At 38.0% G+C, this 24933-nt stretch overlaps 1 non-coding gene across 1 annotated transcript; it reads right to left on the bottom strand.

Annotated features, from left to right (window-relative positions):
- Positions 1–778: 778 nt before the first annotated feature.
- LOC122235214 lies at positions 779–884 on the bottom strand. Its single transcript, XR_006213336.1, has one exon. It is a non-coding gene; the product is annotated as a U6 spliceosomal RNA (small nuclear RNA).
- Positions 885–24933: the final 24049 nt, after the last annotated feature.

Genomic DNA, 24933 nt, shown 5'->3' on the forward strand with positions numbered 1-24933 from the left:
GATCTCTCCCCCATCTCTTTTCTTCATTTTTTTCTTCCTCCTCCAGGCATATACCTCTGCTCCAGCCATACCTCTGCTATCTAATTTCTTTCTTTTTTAAACTTTATTGAGCTATCTTTGACACATAAAAATTAAAAATAATTAAGGTGTACAACTTGATCTTTTTTAAGTAAGCTCTACCCTCAACATGGGGCTTGAACACACAACTCCGAGATCAAGAGCTGAGCCAGCCTGGCACTCCTTAATGTTTTGATATATGTATACAGTGTGAAAAGATCACCACAATCAAGCTAAATAACGCATCAATCACCTCTACATAGTAACCTGAAACTTTGTACCCTTTGAAAGTTTGTGCTCCTCATTTCTTTCACCCCTGGCAACAGCCATTCTACCGTCTGCTTCCGCGAATTTGACTATTTTAGATTCCACATGCAAGTGAGATCATGCAGTGCTTGCCTGTCTCTGTCTGGCTTATTTTACTTAGCATAATGCTATCCAGCTTCCAGATGAGTCCTGGGTGTTTGCTCCTGGGGTTCTCTGCCCCTTGGGTCTTTGCTCTTGTGGGGAGTCAGTCTTCCATTCTCCTGCAACCCTTGCTCAGCCTCCCATGCCCTGTTCAGGTTTTCATTATCATTTCCTTAGATTCACCTCACATATATGTCTCCACTGCTAAAGTGTAAGATCTGAGACGGAAGTTGAGAAACGCGGACTCTGGCTCTAAACTCAGCTCAGTCATTAACTGTATCCCAGAGAAAGACAGAAAACCTCTCAGTGCCCTGGTTTTCTCAACTGCTACATTTTTTTGCACCTCATCCTTACACAAGGGCCATACTAATCTTCTGGGTATCATTCCAATTTTAGTTTGTGTGCTGAGAATGGAGCACTCAGTTGCTACATTTTTTTTAAACAAGTAGACAAGTGTTACAAGACTGGAGAAGAAAGCAGTAACTCATGCTGTCTCTGTGTTGTTAAAGTAGGGAGACATATTCTCTCTTCCCTATATAAATGAAAATAAATACTTCAAGTAAATATTAATATTGTCCCCTAAGAAATAAAAGCTTAGGGGCGCCTGGGTGGCTCTGTTTGGTTAAGTGTTTAACTCTTGATTTCAGCTCAGATCATGATCTCAAAGTTCCTGAGTTTGAGCCCCATCAGACTCCCTGCTGGCAGTCTTGAAATTCTGTCTCTCTCTCTCTCCCTCTCTCTCTCAAAATAAATAAACTTAAGAAATATAAGTCTAGTGGGAAAAAAAAGAATATGTTTATTGAAATATATGAGCTAAACACTGGGAATTACAAATCTAAGTTATTAATATGAAATCTCAAGTTTCATGAAATGTTTAATGGACTCTACTGGTATTCCTTCAGGTTAAATAAAATCCTTTAAAATTTCTTAAAGTATTGTTTATAGCATGAGCTATGTCTTATGCACTCTCAAGAAGGATTATGAAGAGCTTGTGACCTTATTTGAACAGTTAAAATACTCAGTACATAATCACCAAGATGCCCTTCTAGGAAAGAATTTCATTTAAACCCAGTTAAAGTAGACTTTAATATTCATAAGAGGATAGAATTATTATCTGGATAAATCTTTCATGCAGACTGTTGTGAGAAGAATTAAATAAAGCCCAGGAGAATAATATTTTAATGGAAAAATTTTTTTTTCAAAAACTAGAAATAGAAATACTTTAACCTTTCAGGTCATGGAAATGAGCTTATAAAATCCTCAGACCACAAATATTAAGATACAGCCACAGTATAAGAAGAAATAAAAAGAATCATTAAAGTTTTTATGCAAATAACTTTGAAAACCTGGATAAAATATATTTTGAAAAATATAATTTACCAAAATTCATCCAAAAGATTAAAAAAAAATGTCTAAGCAGATAGCTTTCCAAAGAAGAAATGGAAAACGTACACAAGTTGCTTTCGTTCTTTCGAATGTTTTCCCAGAGAATTCTATAAAACCTTTAGAGGACATAGAATTCCAATGTTATTTAAATTGTTTTAGATCATAGGAAAAAGAGGAGGTCCCTAAGTGCATTTTATGAAGCAAGTATAACATTCAATATTATAAACCATTAAGTCATCATTTGATAGTTCCAAGGAGAAATCGCATATGATCATCATGATTAATCCTGGAAAAAAGCACGGAGTTAGTATCATATTTTGTGGGAAAACTCAAGAAGCATTCCATTGGCACCAGGAAAAATTAAATAATGCCCACTGTCACATTAAGGTGTAACATTGGGCTAAAATAGGAACGATTAAGCTTTTAAGAAAATAAAAAGAAATTAGAGGTTCGATATTAAAAGGAGTTGAGATTATCATAACTGAAAATATTATTTCATACTTAAACATTGCAATATAATTAAACTGTAAAATTACTTCAAACAAAAGAAAATTTAGTGACATAGTGGGGCACAAAATAATGATAAATCAGAGCTTTAGGTACACTACAAGAGGAGATAAAAAAACAGATTCCACTGCAATGCAATAAAAATAATAAATAAGAGAAATTAGGAGCCCCTGGGTGGCTCGTTGAGCGTCCAACTCTTCATTTCAGCTCAGGTCATGATTCCTGGGTCATGGGATCCAGCCCTATGTCAGGATCCACACTGAGCATGATGCCTGCTTAAGATTCTTTCTCTCTCTCCCTTTTTGCCCCTGCTTGTGTGCTTTCTCTCTCTCTCTCTCTCTCTCTCCCTCTCAAATAAATAAATAAATAAAATTAAAAATAAATAAGAACAATTAAAAAGCAATATGAAAAAGCTGTATGTGTAAACATTTTAAATACTCCTGAAGGCCCAAAATAATACATGAATACCTGAGAAAATATACCATGTTCTTTGATAGACATTTTCATCACCAGTGTCGTTTCTTTACCATGATCCAAATGAAAATGCCAACTGCTTTCTTTTGTTGTCTTTAGTTTTTTAGGTATTTTTTTAATGAAAGGGTAAGACATAGGGTAATTCTCTAGTTCATTTTGAAAAATAAACATACTTCATGCATATATCAAGGTAAATTACTCCAAATGAGTCAGTGTTTAAATGCAAAAAATAAAACAATAAAAATAATATATAAAACCTTGAGTAAACTCCTATAAAGAAGGAAAGGCCTTTCTAATTATAGACTCAAATCCTTAAGCCATAAAACAAAAGAGTGTAAAATTCAACCACATTAAAAAAATAACTTCTGCACGAGGCAAAAATATTATGAACAAATAAAAACTAGGAAATATTGCTTATAATTCATATTACAAAGGAAAGGCTCACCCTTCTCTTATATAAAAATATCCTTGAAAAAAATAAGAAAATGCTAAACAAATATGAAGAAAATAGGCAGAGGGTATGTACAGACAGTTCAGCATATACATATATATGTATATGCTGAATATAACCTTTAGATTTGTAAAAAGATGTTCAGCTGCACTCATAATAAGAAAAATGCTAATTCAAACATCACCACACTTGTGGTTTCAAAACATGGCCCCAGAATTATCCAGCACTCCTCCCATGAACAGGTGCACTTTCCCTTGAGTCCAATATCTGTAACTTTCTGACCAACAGACTCCAGCCTATATGTTGTGATGGTTTGGTAGCTTGCACTACTGTCTCTTTCTCTGAAACCCAACCACCATGCTATGAGGAAGCACAAGTCCCCCACTGGACAGGAACCAATAGCTAGTACCAACTTGCCAGTCATGTGAGTACACCAACTTGGAACAAGACCCTTGAGCTTTAGTTGAGCTGCCCCAGCTAACACTGCATGGAGAAGAGATGAGTTGCCTTTACTAAGTTCTGCTGAAATTGAAGATTTATGAGCAAATTAAATGACTGTTTCATTTTGAGCTAATTCAGGATGATCTTTTGAAATTGGTAAGGAAGAAGACGCCATGATACTGTGTACAGAAAACCCTAAAAACTCCACCAAAAAAATAAATAAATGAATTTATTTATTACTAAATTCAATAAATCAGGTCACAGGATACAAAATCAATATAAAGAAATCCATTGCATTTTTATATACTAATAATGAAGTGGCAGAAAGATAAATTAAGAAAATAGTCCTATTTGCAATTTTACCAAAAATAATAAAATACCTAAGAATAAATTTAACCAGGGAGGTGAAAGACTTGTCCTTTGAAACTATAAATGTTGATGAAAGAAATTGCAGATGACACACATAAATGGAAGATGTTCCATGCTCATGGATTGGAAGAACAAATACTGTTAAAATGTCGATTCTACCCAAAGCAATCTGCAAATTCAATGGAATCCCTATCAAAATACCAATAGCTTTTTTTTTTTGTACAGAACTAGGACAAACAATCCAAAAATTTGTGCGGAAACACAAAAGACCCCAAATAGCTACAGCAGTCTTGAAAAAGAACAACAAAACTGGAAGTATCCAGATTTCAAAATATACTACAAAGCTGTAGTAATCAAAACAGTACTGGCACAAAAATAGACACATAGATCAGTGGAACAGAAGAGAGAACCCAGAAATAAACCCACTCTTATATGGTCAATTGAATTTTGACAAAAGAGACAAGAATATGCAATGGAAAAAAGATGGTCTCTTTTACAAATGCTGTTGTGAAAACTGGACAGTTACATGAACAAGAATGAAACTGGACCACTTTCTTAAACCATACCCAAAAATAAACCAAAATGGATTAAAGTCCTAAATGTTAGACCTGAAACCATAAAAATCCTAGAAGAGAGGACAGGAAGTAATGTTTCTCACATCAGCTAAAGGACATTTTTCTAGATATGTCCCATGAGGCAAGAGAAACAAAACCAAAAATAAACTATTGGGACTACATCAAAATAAAAAGCTTCTGCATGGCAAAGGAAACAACAAAACAAAAAAGCCAACCTGCCGAATGGGAGAAGGTATTTGCAAATGACATATCTGATAAAGGGTTAGTATCCAAAATATATAAAGGACTTCTATAACTCCATACCCCCAAACCAAATAATCAAATTTAAAAATGGGCAGAAGACATGAACAGACATTTGTCTAAGGAAGACACCCAGATGGTCAATAGACACATGAAAAGGTGCTCAACATCATTCATCATCAGGAAAATGCAAATCAAGACTACAATGAGACATCACCTCACACCTGTGAGAATGGCTAAAATCTAAAACACAAGAAACAATAAGTGTTGGTGATGATGTAGAGAAAAAAGAACTCTGGGGCACTGTTGGCGGGAATGCAAACTGGTGCAGCCACTGTGGAAAATGGCATGGAGGTTGCTCAAAAAATTAAAAATAGAATTACCCTATGATCCAGTAAATTGCACTACTGGGTATTTACTCGAAGAATACAAAAACAACAATTTGAAAGGATATATGTACCTCTATGTTTATTTAAACATTATTTACAATAGCCAAATTATGGAAGCACCCCAAGTGTCCATCAATAGATGAGTGAATAAGGAAGATGTGATATGTACACACACACACACACACACACTACTCAGAATATTACTCAGCCATAAAAAGAATGAAATCTTGCCATATCCAACATGGATGGATCTAGAGGGTATACTATCAAGTGAAATAAGTCACAGAAAGAAAACTACTATATGATTTCACTCATATGTAGAATTTAAGAAACAAAACAAAGAAAGAAAAAAAGAGACAAACCTAAAAACAGACCCTTAAATATAGAGAACAAACAAACACCATAGGGGAGGTGAGTGGGGGAATGGGTGAAGCAGATGATGGGGAATAAGAGTGCGCTTATCGAGATGAGCACTGAACAATGTATAGAATTATTGAATCACTATATTGTACACCTTGAACTAATGTAACACTGTATGTTAATTATACTGGAATTAAAAAATAAATATGTTAAAAAAGAGAGCTTAATAAAATAATGTCTCAAATTGAAAAAAAGATACTTTTCTTTCATTTTATTTTATCATCCAGAGATTAGATATGAAAAAAGCTATGGTTTGCACTTTCTTCTGGAGAGCATTATAGGGATAAAGTAAAATAACAAATGGGAAGGTGTTTTGAAGACAAGTAAATGCAAGGTATTATCACAGCAATTGTAAATAAAAAAGTAAAAGAGAGCATTGTTCTGCTTATAGATGTCAGTCTGAGAACATGCATTTACAGTAAAAATGATGGAGTAAGAATACCTGCCAACATGGGATGTAGAGAAATTTCGAGAAAATAGGAAGCAAGTGGAGGAATAGGAACTGACTGAAGGAGGAGAGAGATACCACTAGGTAGCATATAATCAAAATACAGCCAGAAAGGTTGCTGACCATCCCCACAGATCTCTGGACTGTCTCAGGTTTGGACTTCCCACGTACATTACTTCCTCTCCAGGCCAGGAGTGAAGCACTCTTCTATAAAGATAACAATGCCTCCAAATAAAGCCCACCCCATTCAGGCATTTAAGTGTCTGTGGTGAGATGACTGGACAAATGTCTGATAATTGACAAGTCCCACCCACATATCCAGGACTCCCAATCAGCTTTCTGTTGCCTCAGTCTAAAAAAACAGATGACTATTGAATGTCATCAATGTGGCAAACACTCAATAAATATTTCCTAATATTTATTGCATTTGGTAAGTATTTTAATAACAAAACCAGTAATAATATTACTATTTTCAATTGGAAAGATGTTTTATTATACACCAAAGTAAATAGAGTTGTGTAAATACAAATACACAAATAGAAAATAATAGAAATAATACAAGGACTAGAAAAGAATTTTTTAAAAATTCTCAATGGTATCCTTAGAACATTTCACCAGAAATTTTCATCCATTAAAAATAAAGAGAGGGGCAGAGCAATTAGAGACCTGGGAAGGTGGCGGCATAGGAGGACACTGGGCTCACCATGTCCTGCTGATCGCTTAGATTCCACCCACATCTGCCTAAATAACCCAGAAAACTGCCAGAAGACTAGCAGAATGGACTCTCTGGAGCCAAGCCTAGACAAGAGGCCCACGGAAGAGGGTAGGAAGGGCAGAGAGGCGGTGCGCGCTACACAGACTGGCGGGAGGGAGCCGGGGCGGTGAAGGGACAGCCAGCCCACCCAGCAAGGCAGAGCCCCCAAGTCTGGCTTGCAAAAGTGGAGGGGCCTGATGGAGTGAGTTCTGACAGCCAGCGGGACTTAACATCTGGAATGTCATAAGTCAACAGCTCTGCTCGGAGAGTGGCAGGGTGAGAGAACACCGGGAGGGAGATTTGTTGAACCCTGGAGGACAGAGCTCAGCTTGGCGGGGAACAAAGGTGCTGGCCATCGCCATCTTCCTCTCCCATCCCCCAACTGAAATTCCAAAGGGAACGGTTCCTATCACTGAACTTGCTTGCACCGCACAAACCCTCAATGATGTGCTTCTGTGGATCCATCCTCCGACAGGTCTGCCTCCCTCCTGGTGCTGCAGGGCCCCTCCTGCAGGGGACCACCTTCAGCAAAGGGAGCTAAGCCTGCCCCTCCCGCCCCTGTGCACCTTGTGGATCCACCCTGGCTAATACGCCTTTGGCCAGATCCCATCAAAGCAGCACCACAAGCCTGGCAGTGTGCAAGTAGCCCAGACAGGGGCCACACCACTCAGCAATGAGTCCTGCCCCTGGGAGAGGGGAAGGTAAGGTACACACCAGTCTGACTGTGGCGCCAGTGGTGGGCTGGGGACAGACATTGGGTCTGACTGTGGCCCCACCCACCAATGCAAGTTATTCAAGACAGCACAGGGGAAGTGCCCTGCAGTTCTGCACCACTCCAGGGACTATCCAAAATGGCAAAACGGAAGGATTCTCCTCAAAAGAAACTCCAGGAAGTAGCAACAGCTAATGGATTGATCAAAAATGATTTAAGCAATATAATGGAACAAGAATTTAGAAAAATAGTTATAAAATTAAACGCTGGGCTTGAAAAAAGCATAGAGGACAGCAGAGAATCTATTGCTACAGAGATCAAGGGACTAATAAATAGTCATGAGGAGCTAAATAATGCTATAAATGAGGTACAAAATTAAATGGAGGTGGCCATAGCACGGATTGAAGAGGTAGAGTTGAGACTAGGTGAATTAGAATATAAAATTATGGAAAAAGAGGAAGCTGAGAAAAAGATAAAAAAAATCCAGGAGTATGAGGGGAGAATTAGAGAACTAAGTGATGCAATCAAACGGAACAATATCCGTATAATAGGAATTCCAGAAGAGGAAGAGAGAGAGAAAGGGGCTGAAGGTGTACTTGAACAAATCATAGCTGAGAACTTCCCTGACCTGGGGAAAGAAAAAGGCATTGAAATCCAAGAGGCACAGAGAACTCCCTTCAGACGTAACTTGAATCGATCTTCTGCATGACATATCATAGTGAAACTGGCAAAGTACAAGGATAAAGAGAAAATTCTGAAAGCAGCTTGGGATAAACAGGCTTTAACTGACAAAGGTAGACACATAAGAATAGTAGCAGACCTATCTACTGAAACTTGGCAGGCCAGAAAGGAATGGCAGAAAATCTTCAATGTGATGAACAGAAAAAATATGCAGCCGAGAATCCTTTATCCAGCAAGTCTGTCATTCAGAATAGAAGGAGAGATAAAGGTTTTCCCAAACAAACAAAAACTGAAGGAATTCATCACTAAACCAGCCCTACAAGAGATCCTAAGGGGGATTCTGTGAGTGAAATGTTGCAAGGACTATAAACTACCAGAGACATCACTACAAGCATGAAACCTACAGACATCACAACTCTAAACCCATATCTTTCAATAATAACACTGAATGTAAATGGACTAAATGCTCCAACCAAAAGACATAGGGTATCAGAATGGATAAAAAAAAACAAGACCCATCTATTTGCTGTCTACAAGAGATTCATTTTAGACCTGAGGACACCTTCAGATTGACAGTGAGGGGATGGAGAGCTATTTAGCATGCTACTGGAACTCAAAATAAAGCTGGAGTAGCCATACTTATATCAGACAACCTAGACTTTAAATTAAAGGCTGTAACAAGAGATGAAGAAGGGCATTATATAATAATTACAGGGTCTATCCATCAGGAAGAGCTAACAATTATAAATGTCTATTCGCCGAATATGGGAGCCCCCAAATACATAAAACAATCACAAACATAAGCAACCTTATTGATAAGAATGTGGCAATTGCAGGGGACTTTAATACCCCACTTATAACAATGGATAGATCATCTAGACACAGGATCAATAAAGAAATAAGGGCCCTGAATGATACATTGGACCAGATGGACTTGACAGATATATTTAGAACTCTGTATCTCAAAGCAACAGAATATACTTTATTCTCAAGTGCACATGGAACATTCTCCAAGATAGATCACATACTGGGTCACAAAACAGCCCTTCATAAGTATAAAAGAATTGAGATCATACCAAGCACACTTTCAGACCACGATGCTATGAAACTTGAAATCAACCACAGGAAAAAGTCTAGAAAACCTCCAAAAACATGAGGTTAAAGAGCACCCTACTACAGAATGAATGGGTCAACCAGGCAATTAGAGAAGAAATTAAGAAATATATGGAAACAAACGAAAATGAAAATACAATCCAAACACTTTGGGATGCAGCAAAGGCAGTCCCGAGAGGAAAATACATTACAATCCAGGCCTATCTCAAGAAACAAGAAAACTCTAAAATACAAAATCTAACAGCACACCTAAAGGAAACAGAAGCAGAATAGCAAAGACACCCCAAACCCAGCAGAGGAAGAGAAATAATAAAGATCGGAGAAGTAAACAATATAGAATCTAAAAAAAACTGTAGAGCAGATCAATGAAACCAAGAGTTGCTTTTTGAAAAAATAAACAAAATTGATAAACCTAGCCAGGTTCTCAAGAAGGGAGAGGACCCAAATAGATCAAATCGTGAATGAAAATGGAATTATTACAACCAATCCCTCAGAAATACAAGAACTTATCAGGGAATACTATGAAAAATTATATGCCAACAAACTGGAAAACCTGGAAGAAATGGACAAATTCCTAAACACCCACCCACTCCCAAAACTCAAATAGGAAGAAATAGAAAAGTTAAACCGACCCATAACCAGTGAAGAATTGAATCAGTTCTCAAAAATCTCCAAACAAATAAGAGTCCGGGACCAGATGGCTTCCCTGGGGAATTCTACCAGACATTTAAAGCAGAGATAATACCTATCCTTCTCAAGCTGTTCCAAAAAATAGAAAGGGAAAGAAAACATTCGGACTCATTCTATAAAGCCAGCATTACTTCAATTCCCAAACCAGAGACCCAGCAAAAAAAAGAGAACTACAGGCCGATATCCCTGATGAATATGGATACAAAAATTCTCAACAAGATTCTAGCAAATAGAATTCAACAGCATATAAAAAGAATTATTGATCAAAAAGAATTATTGATCCCACCATGATCAAGTGGGATTCATTCCTGGGCTGTAGGGCTGGTTCAACATTCACAAATCAATCAGTGTGATACATCACATTAATAAAAGAAAAAGATAAGAACCATATGATCCTGTCAATCAATGCAGAAAAAGCATTTGACAAAATTCAGCATCCTTTCTTAATAAAAAACCTCAAGAAAGTCGGAATAGACGGAACATACTTAAACATCATAAAAGCCAATTTATGAAAAGCCCACAACTAATATCATCCTTAATGGGGAAAAACTGAGAGCTTTCCCCCTGAGATCAGGAACACAACAGGGATGTCCACTCTCACCACTGTTTTAACATAGTGTTGGAAGTTCTAGCATCAGCAATAAGACAACAAAAGGAAACCAAAGGCATCAAATTGGCAAAGATGAAGTCAAGCTTTCACTTTTTGCAGATGACGTGATATTATGCATGGAAAACCCGGTAGACTCCACCAAAAGTCTGCTAGAACTGATACATGAATTCAGCAAAGTTGCAGGATACAAAATCAATGTACAGAAATCAGTTGCATTCTTATACACTAATAATGAAGCAACAGAAAGACAAATAAAGAAACTGACCCCATTCACAATTGCACCAGAAATCATAAAATACCTAGGAATAAACCTAACCAAAGATGTAAAAGATCTGTATGCTGAAAACTATAGAAAGCTTATGAAGGAAATTGAAGACGATATAAAGAAATGGAAAAACATTCCATGCTCGTGGATTGGAAGAATAAATATTGTCAAAATGTCAATATTACCCAAAGCTCTCTACACATTCAATGCAATCCCAATCAAATTGCACCAGCATTCTTCTCGAAGCTAGAACAAGCAATCCTAAAATTTGTACACAACCACAAAAGACCCCGAATAGCCAAAGTAATATTGAAGAAGACCAAAGCGGGAGGCATCACAATCCAAGACTTTAGCCTCTACTACAAAGCTATAATCATCAAGACAGCATGGTATTGGCACAAAAACAGACACATAGACCAATGGAATAGAATAGAGACTCCAGAATTGGACCCACAAAAGTATGGACAACTAATCTTTGACAAAGCAGGAAAGAATATCCAATGGTTTGGAGAACTGTACAGCAACAGGCAAAAGGATGAAACTAGACCACTTTCTTACACCATTCACAAAAATATACTCAAATGAATAAAGGACCTGAATGTGAGACAGGAAACCATCAAAACCCCAAAGGAGAAAGCAAGGAAAAACCTCTTTGACCTCAGCTGCAGCAATTTCTTACTCGACACATCTCCAAAGGCAAGGGAATTAAAAACAAAAATGAACTATTGGGACCTCATGAAGATAAAAATCTTCTGCACTGCAAAGGAAACAACAAAACTAACAGGCAACCGAGAAAATGGGAAAAGATATTTGCAAATGGCATATCAGACAAAGGGCTAGTATCCAAAATCTATAAAGAACTCACCAAACTCCATACCTGAAAAGCAAATAATCCAGTGAAGAAATGGGAAGAAAACATGAATAGACACTTCTCTAAAGAAGACATTCAGATGGCCAACAGGCACATGAAAAAATGCTCAATGTCGCTCCTCATCAGGGAACTACAAATCAAAACCACACTCAGATACCACCTGATGCCCATCAGAGTGGCTGAAATGAACTGATCAGAAGATTACAGATGCTGGAGAGGATGTGGAGAAACGGGAACCCTCTTGCACTGTTGGTGGGAATGCAAATTGGTGCAGCCGCTCTGGAAAATAGTGTGGAGTTCCTCAAAAAATTAAAAATAGATCTACCCTATGACCCAGCAATAGCACTGCTAGGAATTTACCCAAGGGATACAGGAGCGCTGATGCATAGGGGCACTTGTGCCCCAATGTTTATAGCAGCACTTTCAACAATTGCCAAATTACGGAAAGAGCCTAAATGTACACCAACTGATAAATGGATAAAGAAATTGTGGTTTATATATACAATGGGATACTACTTGGCAATGAGAAAGAATGAAATATGTCCTTTTGTAGCAACATGGATGGAACTGGAGAGTGTTACGCTAAGTGAAATAAGTCATACAGAGAAAGACAGATACCATATGTTTTCACTCTTATGTGGATCCTGAGAAACTTAACAGAAGACCATGGGGGAGGGGAAGGAAAAAAAAGTTAGGGAGGGAGCCAAACCATAAGAGACTCTTAAAAACTGAGAATAAACTGAGGGTTGATGGTGGATGGGAGGGAGTGGAAAGGGGGCGATGGGCATTGAGGAGGGCACCTGTTGGGATGAGCACTGGGTGTTGTATGGAAACCAATTTGACAATAAATTTCATATTAAAAAATAAAGAAAAAGAAAAAGAGAAGAAATAGCATGCTAATAATTATCTGGAAACAAGAAAGACCTGTTTGAAAATTTTTCCCACATGCACAAAAATCTATGGATCGATAGAAATTCAAATTGAAAAAATGTTCTAGAAAGTATTGTAAAAAGATTAAGAATGATAAAATAGAGGGGGAATATTTAGTTATGGAATATCAATATATGACCTCCAACAGATAACTAATGAAATTCCTTAAAGAGAGAATAGTAAAATTGAAAAGGAGAAATTATCAAAGATCAACCACAGTGGTTCTCAAGGTGTTATCCAGGGACCTCTGAGGTCCTACATTTTCTTCATATTAACCAACAAACAGACATGTCTCAACAGAGTAGGAAGTCAATAGATAGCATAAAAATTGAAAAATCTAGAATTGGCTGCATAAGGTTATTTAGAGATAATAGCCTTTAGAGAATTAACTACTACAGGAAACAGGTAAATAGTTAAAGGGATTGTCTGTGGAGATGAGAGAGGGGACAGAAAAGATTAGTCAAGGAGCCTCTATTTTAAATTACACTATTTAACAGCTTCAAAGGGACATGCACCCTAATGTTTATAGCAGCATTATCAACAACAGCCAAGCTATGGAGAGAGCCCAAATGTCCATCAACTGATGAATGGATAAGGAAGGAACATATATATATATATATATATATATATATATATATATATATATATATATACACATATATATGTGTATACACACACACATATACACCACACCTTCCTTATCCATTCATATGTGTGTATGTGTATACTTTTTTATATACACACACATATGTATATATATAATGGAATATTACTCAGCCATCAAAAAGAATGGAACTTTGCCATTTACAACAATGTGGATGGAACTAGAGTGTATTATGCTAAGCAAAATAAGTCAATCAAAGAAAGACAAATACCATTTGATTTCACTCATATGTGGAATTTTAAAAACGAAACAGATGAACATATGGGGGGGGAAGACAGGGGAAACAAACCATGAAAGACTCTTAAATATAGAGAACAAAATGAGGGTTGATAGAGGAAGATGGGTGGGGGATGGGTTAGATGGGTGATGGGTATTGGGAGGGCACCTGTTATGATGAGCACTGGGTGTTGTATGTAAGTGATGAATCACTGAATTATGCTCCTGAAACCAATATTGCACTGTATGTTCACTAACTAGAATTTAAATAAAAATTTGGAGAAAAAAAAAAGAACAACAAAAAACCCCCAAATATTTGTGAAACACAGGTTAACTTTTACACTTAGGGCAACTCAAAGATTTTTATAGAAAATTAAATATTTCTTTTTTTAAAACAAAAAAAATAAAGTTCGGTATTTAGGTAGCTCAGTTAATAGAAGGATCACAATCAAGAAGAAACTTCTCACAGTTTCACATTAAGAGGCTGAAGGTTGGTCCTTCCTAAGGCTTAGAGGTGAGAATTATTGACACCACCTTGGTCTGCAGATGGGTACTTCTGGCACATTCCCCTCTGTGCAGCTGTAAAATGAAGTCTGTGTTTGAGGAACACCGTGTGTGCTCTCTTCTTCAGTATTAAACTGCTGAGTAACTTAACTCACCACTAAATCTTTTTGTTCTAGCTTTCTTTCCTCGCTCTCCTTCTCTTCAGTTCCTTGTTCTGTTATCCCATTATAACTCCTAACTCGAAACTCACCAGTGACATTTTTGTTGAGAGTTTCATGTACTTCTGAAGAAAAACACTGGAGCAGTTTGTACTGAATCAAATTCTTGGAATCTCTTGCCCTAGTTTGTACTGGAATATTTGGGGAAGTCCAGGGGTATCTCCAGAACAGCAAAGCTTTTCAGAGTGGGCTTTGTCTCCTAAAAGGAAATGTCAAGTGATGACCTTAAGTGATGGACACTCTGGAATGATGAAAGTGGAATAGAGACACCGGAGACCCTCATGCCCCTGTCCAGCCACATTGGTCCACTGTTTGGACCTATGGGTGTCAGCCATCAGCTTGATATATTATAATGCCATTGAAGGGGAAGACAAATTTCTTTTGTAGAACAGCATGGGAATTGCAGTGTGACCAATCATCTTGGTGTGTAAGAATAGCCTGGGACTATCCCAGTTTTAACACTGAAAGTCCTGTATCCTGGGAAGCCTCTCAGTCCCAGCAACACTGGGATGGTTGGTCACATGGTTAGGATGTCTAGTACAAAGCCACTGCCTAGAATAAAATCCCAGCTCCACCACCTACCTACTAGCTGCCTGACTTTGTCAAAATTGCTTAATCCTACTCTTTCTCATTTGCCTTATATGAAAATGGGGATAACATTAGTACTTAACTGCTGGGGTTGTGCCAAAAAACAACTTAGTACATATAAAGAACTCAAAATGGTGCCTAGCATGTGGCAACGTGGCAAGTACTCAGTAACTATTCCCTAATATTTATTGCATTTGGTAAATATTTTTAATAACAAAACAAGTAATAAGATTACTATTTTCAACTGGAATGATGCTTTGTTATGCACCAAAGTAAACAGAGTTGTGTAAATAATATTTCTTTTGGAGGTTGATAAGGCCAAATAGGCCCAATGGGTGTTTTGAGATGTCAGCTAAATCAAAATCAAACATTCTCATGGCTAACACTATAAACTCTGTAGAAACAACTGTCAGGAGAAGCAGCACCCTTTCTTCATCTGAGTTGTAGACAAAGCATTAATCAATAGGTGATATTAAAACAGCCCAATAATGAAAATTACTTTCGCATCTGATTTTAAGATGTGAGAGCATGTTCATGCCAATGGAATTGAAATGGACCTCAGGTATTTACTGTTGACAGGAGAGGTAATAAAATGTGGAATGCAGTGACACAGGGCCTGGTATCATTGAGTTTGGATTGTTCTGGTATTTAGGCAAATTCATACTCTTCCTGAAATTGAGGGGTTATAAAAAATATACTGTTGGTACACACTTCTTTTTATTAGTTTTGTTTCTTTGCTATTCAACATCTGAACATCCTTTCTCTTTTGTTTCTTCTCTGTTCAACATCTGAACATCCTTCCTCTCTTTTGGTAATCCCCAGCATGTGGGCATTGGTCCCACTCTGGACGTGAAGAGGCCAAACACTGTTTCCTCCTGCCCTGTTGTAGTGATTGCATATATGCTATCAAACCTCAGCAGAGGTACACAGGCTTACATAGAAGGCTTTTTGAAACATAGATTGCTGGACCCCACCTCCTGAGGGGTTGAGAATTTACATTTCTAACAAGTTTCCAGGAAATATCGATGCTGCCAGTTAGGAATCACACTTTAAGAACAAGTCAGTTAGAATGTGAACACGTGCTGGGGCGCCTGGGTGGCTCAGTCGGTTAAGCATCTGACTTCAGCTCAGGTCATGATCTCACAGTTTGTGGGCCCGAGCCCTGTGTCGGGCTCTGCGCTGACAGTTCAGAGCCTGGAGCCTGCTTCAGATTCTGTGTTCTCCTCTCTCTCTGCTCCTCCCCTGCTCACTCTGTCTCTCTCTGTCTCTCAAAAATGAATAAATGTTAAAATTTTTTTTTAATTTTTTAAAATTTGTTTAAAAATTTTATTTTTGAGAGAAAGAGAGACAGAGTATGAGTGGGAGAGGAGCAGAGAGAGAGGGAGACACAGAATCTGAAGCAGGCTCCAGGCTCTGAGCTGTCAGTGCAGAGCCCGACATAGGGCTCGAACTGACGAACTGGGAGATCATGACCTGAGCTGAAGTTGGACGCTTAACCGACTGAGCCACTCAGGTGCTCCCCCCCCCAATTTTTTTTTTTTTAAATAATGTGAACATATGACTTAGGTCAAAGAGATGCCTCTGATTGGGACTTGAGACACAAGGTCAGCTGCGAAATTTTCTGTGAATAGAGCAGGCATATCAGGAATCCAACTCTGGCAACACCAAGTGGTCAACAGCAGTTATCAGAGTTGGTAAGAAGATAGTTCCTATGAGTGACCTTGACTGTCTAGCCTTTCTTGATTCTTGCCTGTTTGCTGCAGCCTAATTCTCTCACTTTTCTGTCAGTTCTGTGAGCTACTCTGCCTTTCAGTGAATTATCCTTTTGGGTAAGTTCACCATGGTCAGTTTCTGTTGGATGCATCTAGAAATAGTGAAAAAGCAAGGCTATCAATGAGTAACAGGGATTTGAACTACTGTCAATCGTGGCAAGTGATAATTGACTATAACTGACTAAGTGCAGTGATAGAAGAATGCTCTGAACACTACATGAGCACAGAGGAGAGAAGGTGACCCAACTAAATGGTGGGCAATGGTGGGATGGGAGCTTATGTGGAGAAGAGGTTCAAGACAGGAAATAGGATGAAACTGGAGACATAAGTAGGAATGAGGTATTGGAGAACGTGTGTAACCTACAAAGTGAATTTAGACATTATTTGACAATATTTAATGTCAACATTTCCCAAATTTCTCTGATGGTATGAATCCCTCTGAAGATTCTAGGGTCAGGACACAAAATCTAAATGTTTTATGGTTTTTATGATCAAGCATGCTCAAGAAATACTGCCACAGATAATGGGAATCATTCAAGAATTTTTAGTATGGAAGTAACATGGCTTTCTAGAATATCCTCTAAGAGCATGAGGAGACAGGTTTGAGGAGTAGAAGATGGGAAACAGGCAGACCAATTAGGATGTTGCCCCAGTTATTGGGACATGAAATTATATGGGTCTCAACAAATGCAGTCCCCAAGAAGGAAAGGATTCAAAACATACTAGAAAACACAGTCCTTGTTGATGGAATAATATTCAGTAGGTGATGGAATTCAGTGTGAGAGAGGAACAGTCTATCAGCACCACTCCCAGGACTTAGATTTAGGTCATGGATTGATATGTAAACGTTGCTTTTTAAAATGTTGTAGGTAAAACTAAGGTGCAAGATTGAGCAGCAGAGAAAGACAGGGCTTAGGAAAGGCATCAGGTTCTTTTCTGGTAATAGTGATAGTTTTAAAAGATTTTTTAATGGTTATTTTTATTTTTGAGAGAGACAGAGCATGAATGGGGGAGGGTCAGAGAGAGAGAGAGGGAGACACAGAATCTGAAGCAGGCTTCAGGCTCTGAGCTGTCAGCACAGAGCACAGTAAGATCATGACCTGAGCCGAAGGGACACTCAACTGACTGAGCCACCCAAGTGCCCCATTGGTAATAGTGATCGTTTTAGAAGGAGAGAGTGCTAGGATCGTGGACATTGTTGCATCAGTATTTCTACGGAATTTTACGATCTTCTTTCTTATTATTGCTCTTCATTTCATGTTTTAGTCACAGCTCTGATTTGGTACTGATGCATGTTAATTGTTTTTCCTTGAAAGTTCTTCTAACTTGGGACACCTGGGTGGCTCAGTCGGTTAAGCATCCAACTCTTGGTTTCTGCTCAGGTCATGATCTCACAACTCATGGGTTCAAGCCCTGCATCGAGCTCTGTGGTGGCCGCACAGAGCCTGCTTGCTTGGGATTCTCTGTTCCTCTCTCCCTGCCCCTCCCGTGCTCAGTCTCTCTCACAAATAAATAAATAAACTTAAAAAGCCAAAAGCAAAGTAAGTCCTTTTAACTCAAGAGATTCAAACTTCTTTCTAAAATCCAACCCAGAAAAGTGAATAATTAGGTGCTAGTTAACTTAGTCTTCCTATATCTTTTGATATAAATAAATAGTATCTAGGGAATAGCAAAAGCAGTCTAAGCATCCTTTATGGGGCTATGTCTCCCTTGACCTTCATAATCTTTCAGAGCAGATTTCATTCTTCAACATACAGTAACTGATACTCATACATACATAAATGTATGAAATTTCATACATAATAAATGATACATAAATATACATAAATAAATTTATAAATAAATAAATATAGTTTATATATTATTATATAATTATAATATTGTTATATATAATTATATTATTATATAATAATTATATATAAATTATATAAATATAAATATTTATAAATATAAAATAATTTATAAATAAACACATAAATTTATACATTCATAAATATATGAAATAGTAAAATATGAACACTGATTGTCCATGGATTGTACTTATTTAAAGCTCATAATATCCCTTTAAGGTTATTATTATGATTATTCCAAATTCACAAATGAAGAAACTGTGACTCAGTGAATTTAAGAAACTTGGCCAGGGCCACGCAGTAACCACATTTTATAACCAGCTTTCAAATCCTCATCTGATTTCTACCAGGAGGAAGAGAAACAATGATCTGAGAAGATTTGCATGCACATCTTCTTGGTAGCCAGCGCACTGCATAGCTTAGCACATGGCCTTGAGGGATGCTCCCCAGTCCAGATATTAACTAAAACAGTACCCAGAATTTTTTTCATAGAGCTAGAAAGGACTTGGAAAAAATAATTTCTAAATCAGCTATTACATGTTTGCTACAAAGAGGAATATTGCTACACACCCATTTCACATTGCCATCAAACCCTAAGTCCCTGATTGAAATTTCAAATAATGGCTTCGTTTTGACATTTCTGACTGAGAAAGCGTGAGGTTACCTGGCATCCTCCCCCTGGCTCCCGGGTCCAGTGCTTCTTTTCTCCCTGTACTCTTCCGTCATCAACTCACACCCGGCCTCTGTGCTTCTGACGCACTTGCTCTAACCTCCACAAACTTAAAGAAATTTTGCTCCTTTCGATCCATTCTACCTATTTCTGCCAATGCCTTCCCCCTCCCCCGCTCCTCGATGTTAATTTGGTCACGTTATGCTTCTCCTTGGAAACCTTCAGCATCAATTTAATGCTTAAAGTATAAACTCTTTAACATGGCTTGATAGTGACAGATTAACCCATCAACTGAGAAATATTTACGATCGTTTCGTCTTAGTTTTTCTTAAAATATCCTACAAGAAAGACAGATGTCAAATATTCTCCTTAATTTTTAAATTGAAGACACAGAAGTGAATTGCTTTCCAAATATATCCAGGAATTAGATAATGGAACCAAAGGCAAATTATATTTCTTAGTCCCTCATTTTGCCTCAAAAACAGTCTTTTTTTAGTCATTTTTTAAAAATCATTTTGACACGTACAATAAATCACTCTCACATAGGCCACACATTCCCACGTGGATACTCATATACAATTTGTGGTTTTTTTCTAAAGTGTCCCTTTTCTATGCCATTCATGAAAACCTACCAGAGCATGCAGTGAGGGAGACGTAGTGTCCGGGATAAGAGTGCAAGATTTCCAGATACACAGGTGGGTTTCTGTCCAGGCTCTGAGACCTGTGGTTATAAGACTCTGGAGCAAATTATTCAACCTCTTCAAGGCCTAATTTTCTTATATTTCAAATGAAAGTAAATAAAATGTAGATCTTAGAGATTAAATGAGAAGGCAGTGAGATGTTTGTAAAGTTCTTAGCACATCTGACACCTAGTAAGTGTTCAATGAATGGTCATCTTCAAATTGTGTTGATCTAGTTTACTTAGAAATGTTTTGTCAGGGGCTTCGAACTCTACTTTGGTAATAAATTCCTTGCAACACAATCTCCTCATAGATCATGACATGGCCATGTGTGATGGTACCGCTTTCTACATAATGCAGCTTTAAAAGAGTTAGGGGGTTGGGGGTATCATCTGAGTTTGCTCATGTAGTCTGGGGTTGGGGGTATCATCTGAGTTTGCTCATGTAGTCTGGCCTCCTCCAGACTCAGGGGAGCCTGGAAAGTGATGCAGAGCACAGTGAGGATGTCTCCCTCACTGCATCCTCTAGGGCCCCTCTGCCCTAGAGCCCACAGACTGTAAAAACAGAAATGTGCAAAAGACTTTGAGGGTGAAGCTCTGCAGTGAATGGTCCTTTTTCAATAAAACTTTTGAAAAGAACGTTCTCTCTTATTAGGACTTCATTACGGGTTAATAAATATTATATAAGCATCTAAGAAATTCCTGTATTTGCTTATATCGTTACTGAAACGTCACTGATTCTGGAATTAATAAGAACAATACTGAAAACTGTTAACAGTCAAACATTTGGCATCATCTAGATGCAGATTCGAGCCTCTCGTTCCTCACTTACTAACCGTATACCCTTGAGAAAATTACTTGACTTCTCTGAATCTCTTCCCATAGCTGTACAGCGGGAGTAATAACAGCACTTACTTCAAAGGCAGGTAGTTTGAGAACTAAATGAGACAATAGATGTAAAATGTTTAGTATGTACCCAGCACGTCCAATGAACTCAAACAATAAAAACTCTCATCTTTTTCTCATTTGAAATCACTTTTCTGGTTTCCTATTTGATCTCATTTGGAAATATTCTTATGTTTATTCTCCATTTTATCTCCATACTACACTCACTGTTTCTGATCTCTTGTGTTCAGAGAAACTGTGTCTACAGCAAAGCAACCTCCACTGTAATGAAATGGGGTTGGAAGGATGACAGAGGACTTAGTGTTTGGATTTCTGGGAAGAGCCTTCCCTGGAACATTAGTCAGGAAATGTTACCAACACTATTCATCATGCTAGACAGAGATCTGACCAAATGGAAGGGACCACGGGGCCGGTTCTCAATTCAGGGTTCTCATTAACATCATGAGGAACAGACAAGCTCATTGTGTTCTGAGAACCTTCTGGTTTGTACGAGAGAAAGATTCTCTGAGCAGTGCCTCTTGAGCCTTCCTGCCATGCCTGGGAATGTCAGCAGGTTGTTTGGCATGACTCTAAGCCATCCATCTGCCCACATGAGTTATCTTAGCCTTCGTAATGGTATGGATTTAACAATAACATGGGGATGTTTCTCGGTGAGACAAATGGTGAGAGCAAATTAGCAGTACCAAGCAGTTTATAATGTATCTCGTACATATGGGAAAATCCTATGGAAATTTTAATCATCGATTCAAATTGAAATGGATTTATCACCAAGAATGACTCACTACTCCCCTTTTCTAAAATAATTAATGCTGTCCTCATTTTCAGTAGAACTGAGTGGCTGTCTTTTGTGCAGCTTGCCTCACAAAGCAATTGCAGACCTAATCAGTGCCTAGAAGAATCCAGCCAGCTGCTAGAAAACTCAGTGATGTTGCAGGATATCGGACACAAAACTTGTGATTTCTGGGACCATCAGGAAAGTTGCCAAAAGATGTAACAATAGAATGTGGCTTAAACTACTACTCAGGACCATGCCTTTTCAGCGTCTCCTAACACATTCATCTTTTCCCTTTCACTTATATCTTCCAACTGGCTCAGAAAAATACACACAAACCTTCACCCTAATATTTACATATTTACTATATTTCTTGATCCCTTCTTCAATTTCTTCCTTTGCTTTATAAAAAAAGGTAAGCTTTAGGCAGCAGCTCCCTATAATAGTAACTTCTGCCTCTGATATCTAAACTTATTACCAGATAATTATGCATTAATTAGTAGCTCAGGAAACTAGAAACTTGATCTATAAAAAGTTACCCTCTTGAGTTAATAAAGATTATATAGTGCATAAGAATTGCAATGAAGCTGAAGAAATACTTGGTGTTTCCTTAGAATGGTTGTCTATTGTCATTCCCTAAACTGTAAGCCAAGTGAAGGTGGGGGTTGTGTCTACTTTTTTACCATTGTATTGTCAACACTTAAAGTAGTGCCCAGTTTACGGCAAGCACTCAATAAATATTTGCAAACGAGCAATCTCATGGAGCACCTGCTACATGTCAAGCATTGAGTTAGGTCCTGAATAGGATGAAGCCTCAATATTGAAGGTGTTCACAGCATACAAAGAGCTATGGGAATAGAGATGAAGAGCAATGACCTCTGCTTCTGAGGTGGTAAGTAGAAGACACAAGAAATAATATGAGGAGAATTTGAATTTGAAGCTCCACCTGGACAAGGAAGCAGGAGTTCCCCCAGATAAAGTGGGAGGGTGAGGAGAATATCCTAGGCAAAGGCAATGGGCTTGATAGTGCATTGGGAACCATAAGTGAAAAGTGTGGTTACAGTGTAGGCTATATGTGAAGGGGTGAGGTAAACAAAGCCTTGGAAGGTGACCAAAGAGTTTGAACTTCATCCAGTAGAGGGAGCCATTTAGGACTTTTCACATAGAATGAGAATTCTGGGCTCAAAGTGAATGACTGGATGAACTGAGAAGCTGAAGCAAGGCACCGTGTTTGGTAGGTATTTCAAACGTGTTTGAGGGAGCAGAGGAGGGCCTGAATAAGAAGCCAGTTGTTAGGATTGATTGGACAGGATAGTTATAGACAACAGTGTGGAGGTAGAGCTAAAAAAAAATTCAACTACTAATTGAAGGGTAGAAAGGAGGCAACTCCATTACTCAAAGGTTTCTCTATGGAGTGATGCACATAGTCAGGTGACATTTATCAGACAGTAAATGGAAGAGTAGAAACAGCTTCTGGGAAAATGATGAGCCCAGTTTAGAACATGTTTATTGATGGTGCCAGCTTTGATAATTTCGTGATGATAAACTGCAAGCCATTGGAACGTGGGTTCAGATCTCAGAAGAAATGTCTATCTATGCAAGGAACATTTCAGGATCGATTTGTTTTATAGGTGACAGTTGAACTCTTTGATGAGATCACCATGGTAGAATGTGCCAGATGAAAAGACAAGAAGACTAAAAACTGAATGAATCTTGAGGAATGTCTCTGTTTAAGGAGGAATAGAGAAGGGAGAATGAATGAAAAAGCAAAGAAGAAATTGTCAGGGAAAAAAGTAGCGTGCATTAATAGAAACAGGAAATTTCACAAAAGTGGGAAAATCAGCGGTGTCAAATGTTGAAGAAGCCCAAAGACTTAATAATAGAATGAGTCTGTTATTGAAAACTTCCTTGGCTACTTAGGAAACTATAGCTAATTGGCGACTGTGGAATTCAAATTACTGGGAGTTTAGAAGTAGCTATGAGATGAGGAATGAAGGTATTGAGCTCTTTAACTATTCTATGAAGATTTTAGCTATGAAAGGAAAGAAAGACCATTGAGAGCCTGATGAGGTAGCAATGTCTGAGGTTTTATTAAGATCACAGAGAAAATTATCTAGGAAAAATAGTCATCTGAGAGGAAAGAATTGCCAACTCCCAGAGAGAAAACATTATTCACAGAGCAAGTCAGAGGAAAGAAAGAAGTGAAGTCTATTGCATGGGCTTTCAAATGATTAAATTCATTCTCTCACTGTGTTCAGATGTGGAAATGGTGAGTTCTCTGAGGTCCAGAAGCAGTAAAACTTTTCTAGGGAATACTAATTAGATCATAATTATAAAAGAACCATGCTGCTTTAAGGATTTTTTTAGGACTGAAATTTCAGGATACGTGGGAATGTGCTCAGTTTTTCCTGAACTGAGAAGTCGGCAGCCAGGACTGTCCTGAAGGTTGGCAGAATGAGCATCTGTGCTTTGACTGATTTTCCCTAACCTTGACCGTGGTCACTCCATTTCTTAGACTAAATAAAGTAATCATGTATAATACAGTCCATTTAATGTCGATCTGCAGTAGAATGAAGCTAATTCCTGGTTATAGTGTGGCTGTAGAAAAAAAAATTACTCATGTGTAATGGGCATAGTGTGGGCTGATTGATTAAAAATCCTGAACACATTTCTTCCTGGTCAGTGAACTGAGTTTGGCATGGTAATACTGGAGAACAAATGAAACTGTGTTTGAAAAATTAAGCATTGGACCAATAAATGCATTCATCAAGCTTGCAGCTGGTGTTGAAGTACAGAGTATCTTCCCCTCCAACTTCTTCCTAGGAAAAGTGAGCAAAGAGAAGTTGATGATATTTGCATTCAGTTAATGTGTTTGGCTGTAGGGGGCTCATGAACTCAAAGACACTAATAGCTTTGGCAACAACCAGATAAAGATTGGGTTTGGACAGAGTTATCTGATGGGCTTCACTCTGGATTAGGCTTGCTTTTCAGAGCAAACCCTTTGAGTTCTCATGAAATAGAGTGCATCTCATGGTGCTTCTCTTAAGTGAAGCTCTTTGTAAAAAGTAATGACTTTCAGTAATTAAAATACCGGATGAATATCAAAACCATCAGGGCAGCAACTTGTACAAACAGAACAGGGGAGCCTAAGAAGGTACACGTTTTTCCACTTCTAAGCCAAAGGGAGAGTTTCAGATTTATAAGAATTAAAACCCTTGGCTGTTTGCACAAGCTCGGTGTTGCCTAAGTTGCTAAGTAAAGAATGTCCTAAAGGATAAAAGGAAGAAAAGAGTGGCTAGCTAA

Source organism: Panthera tigris, chromosome F2, assembly GCF_018350195.1.
Source record: "Panthera tigris isolate Pti1 chromosome F2, P.tigris_Pti1_mat1.1, whole genome shotgun sequence".
Taxonomy (NCBI): domain Eukaryota; kingdom Metazoa; phylum Chordata; class Mammalia; order Carnivora; family Felidae; genus Panthera; species Panthera tigris.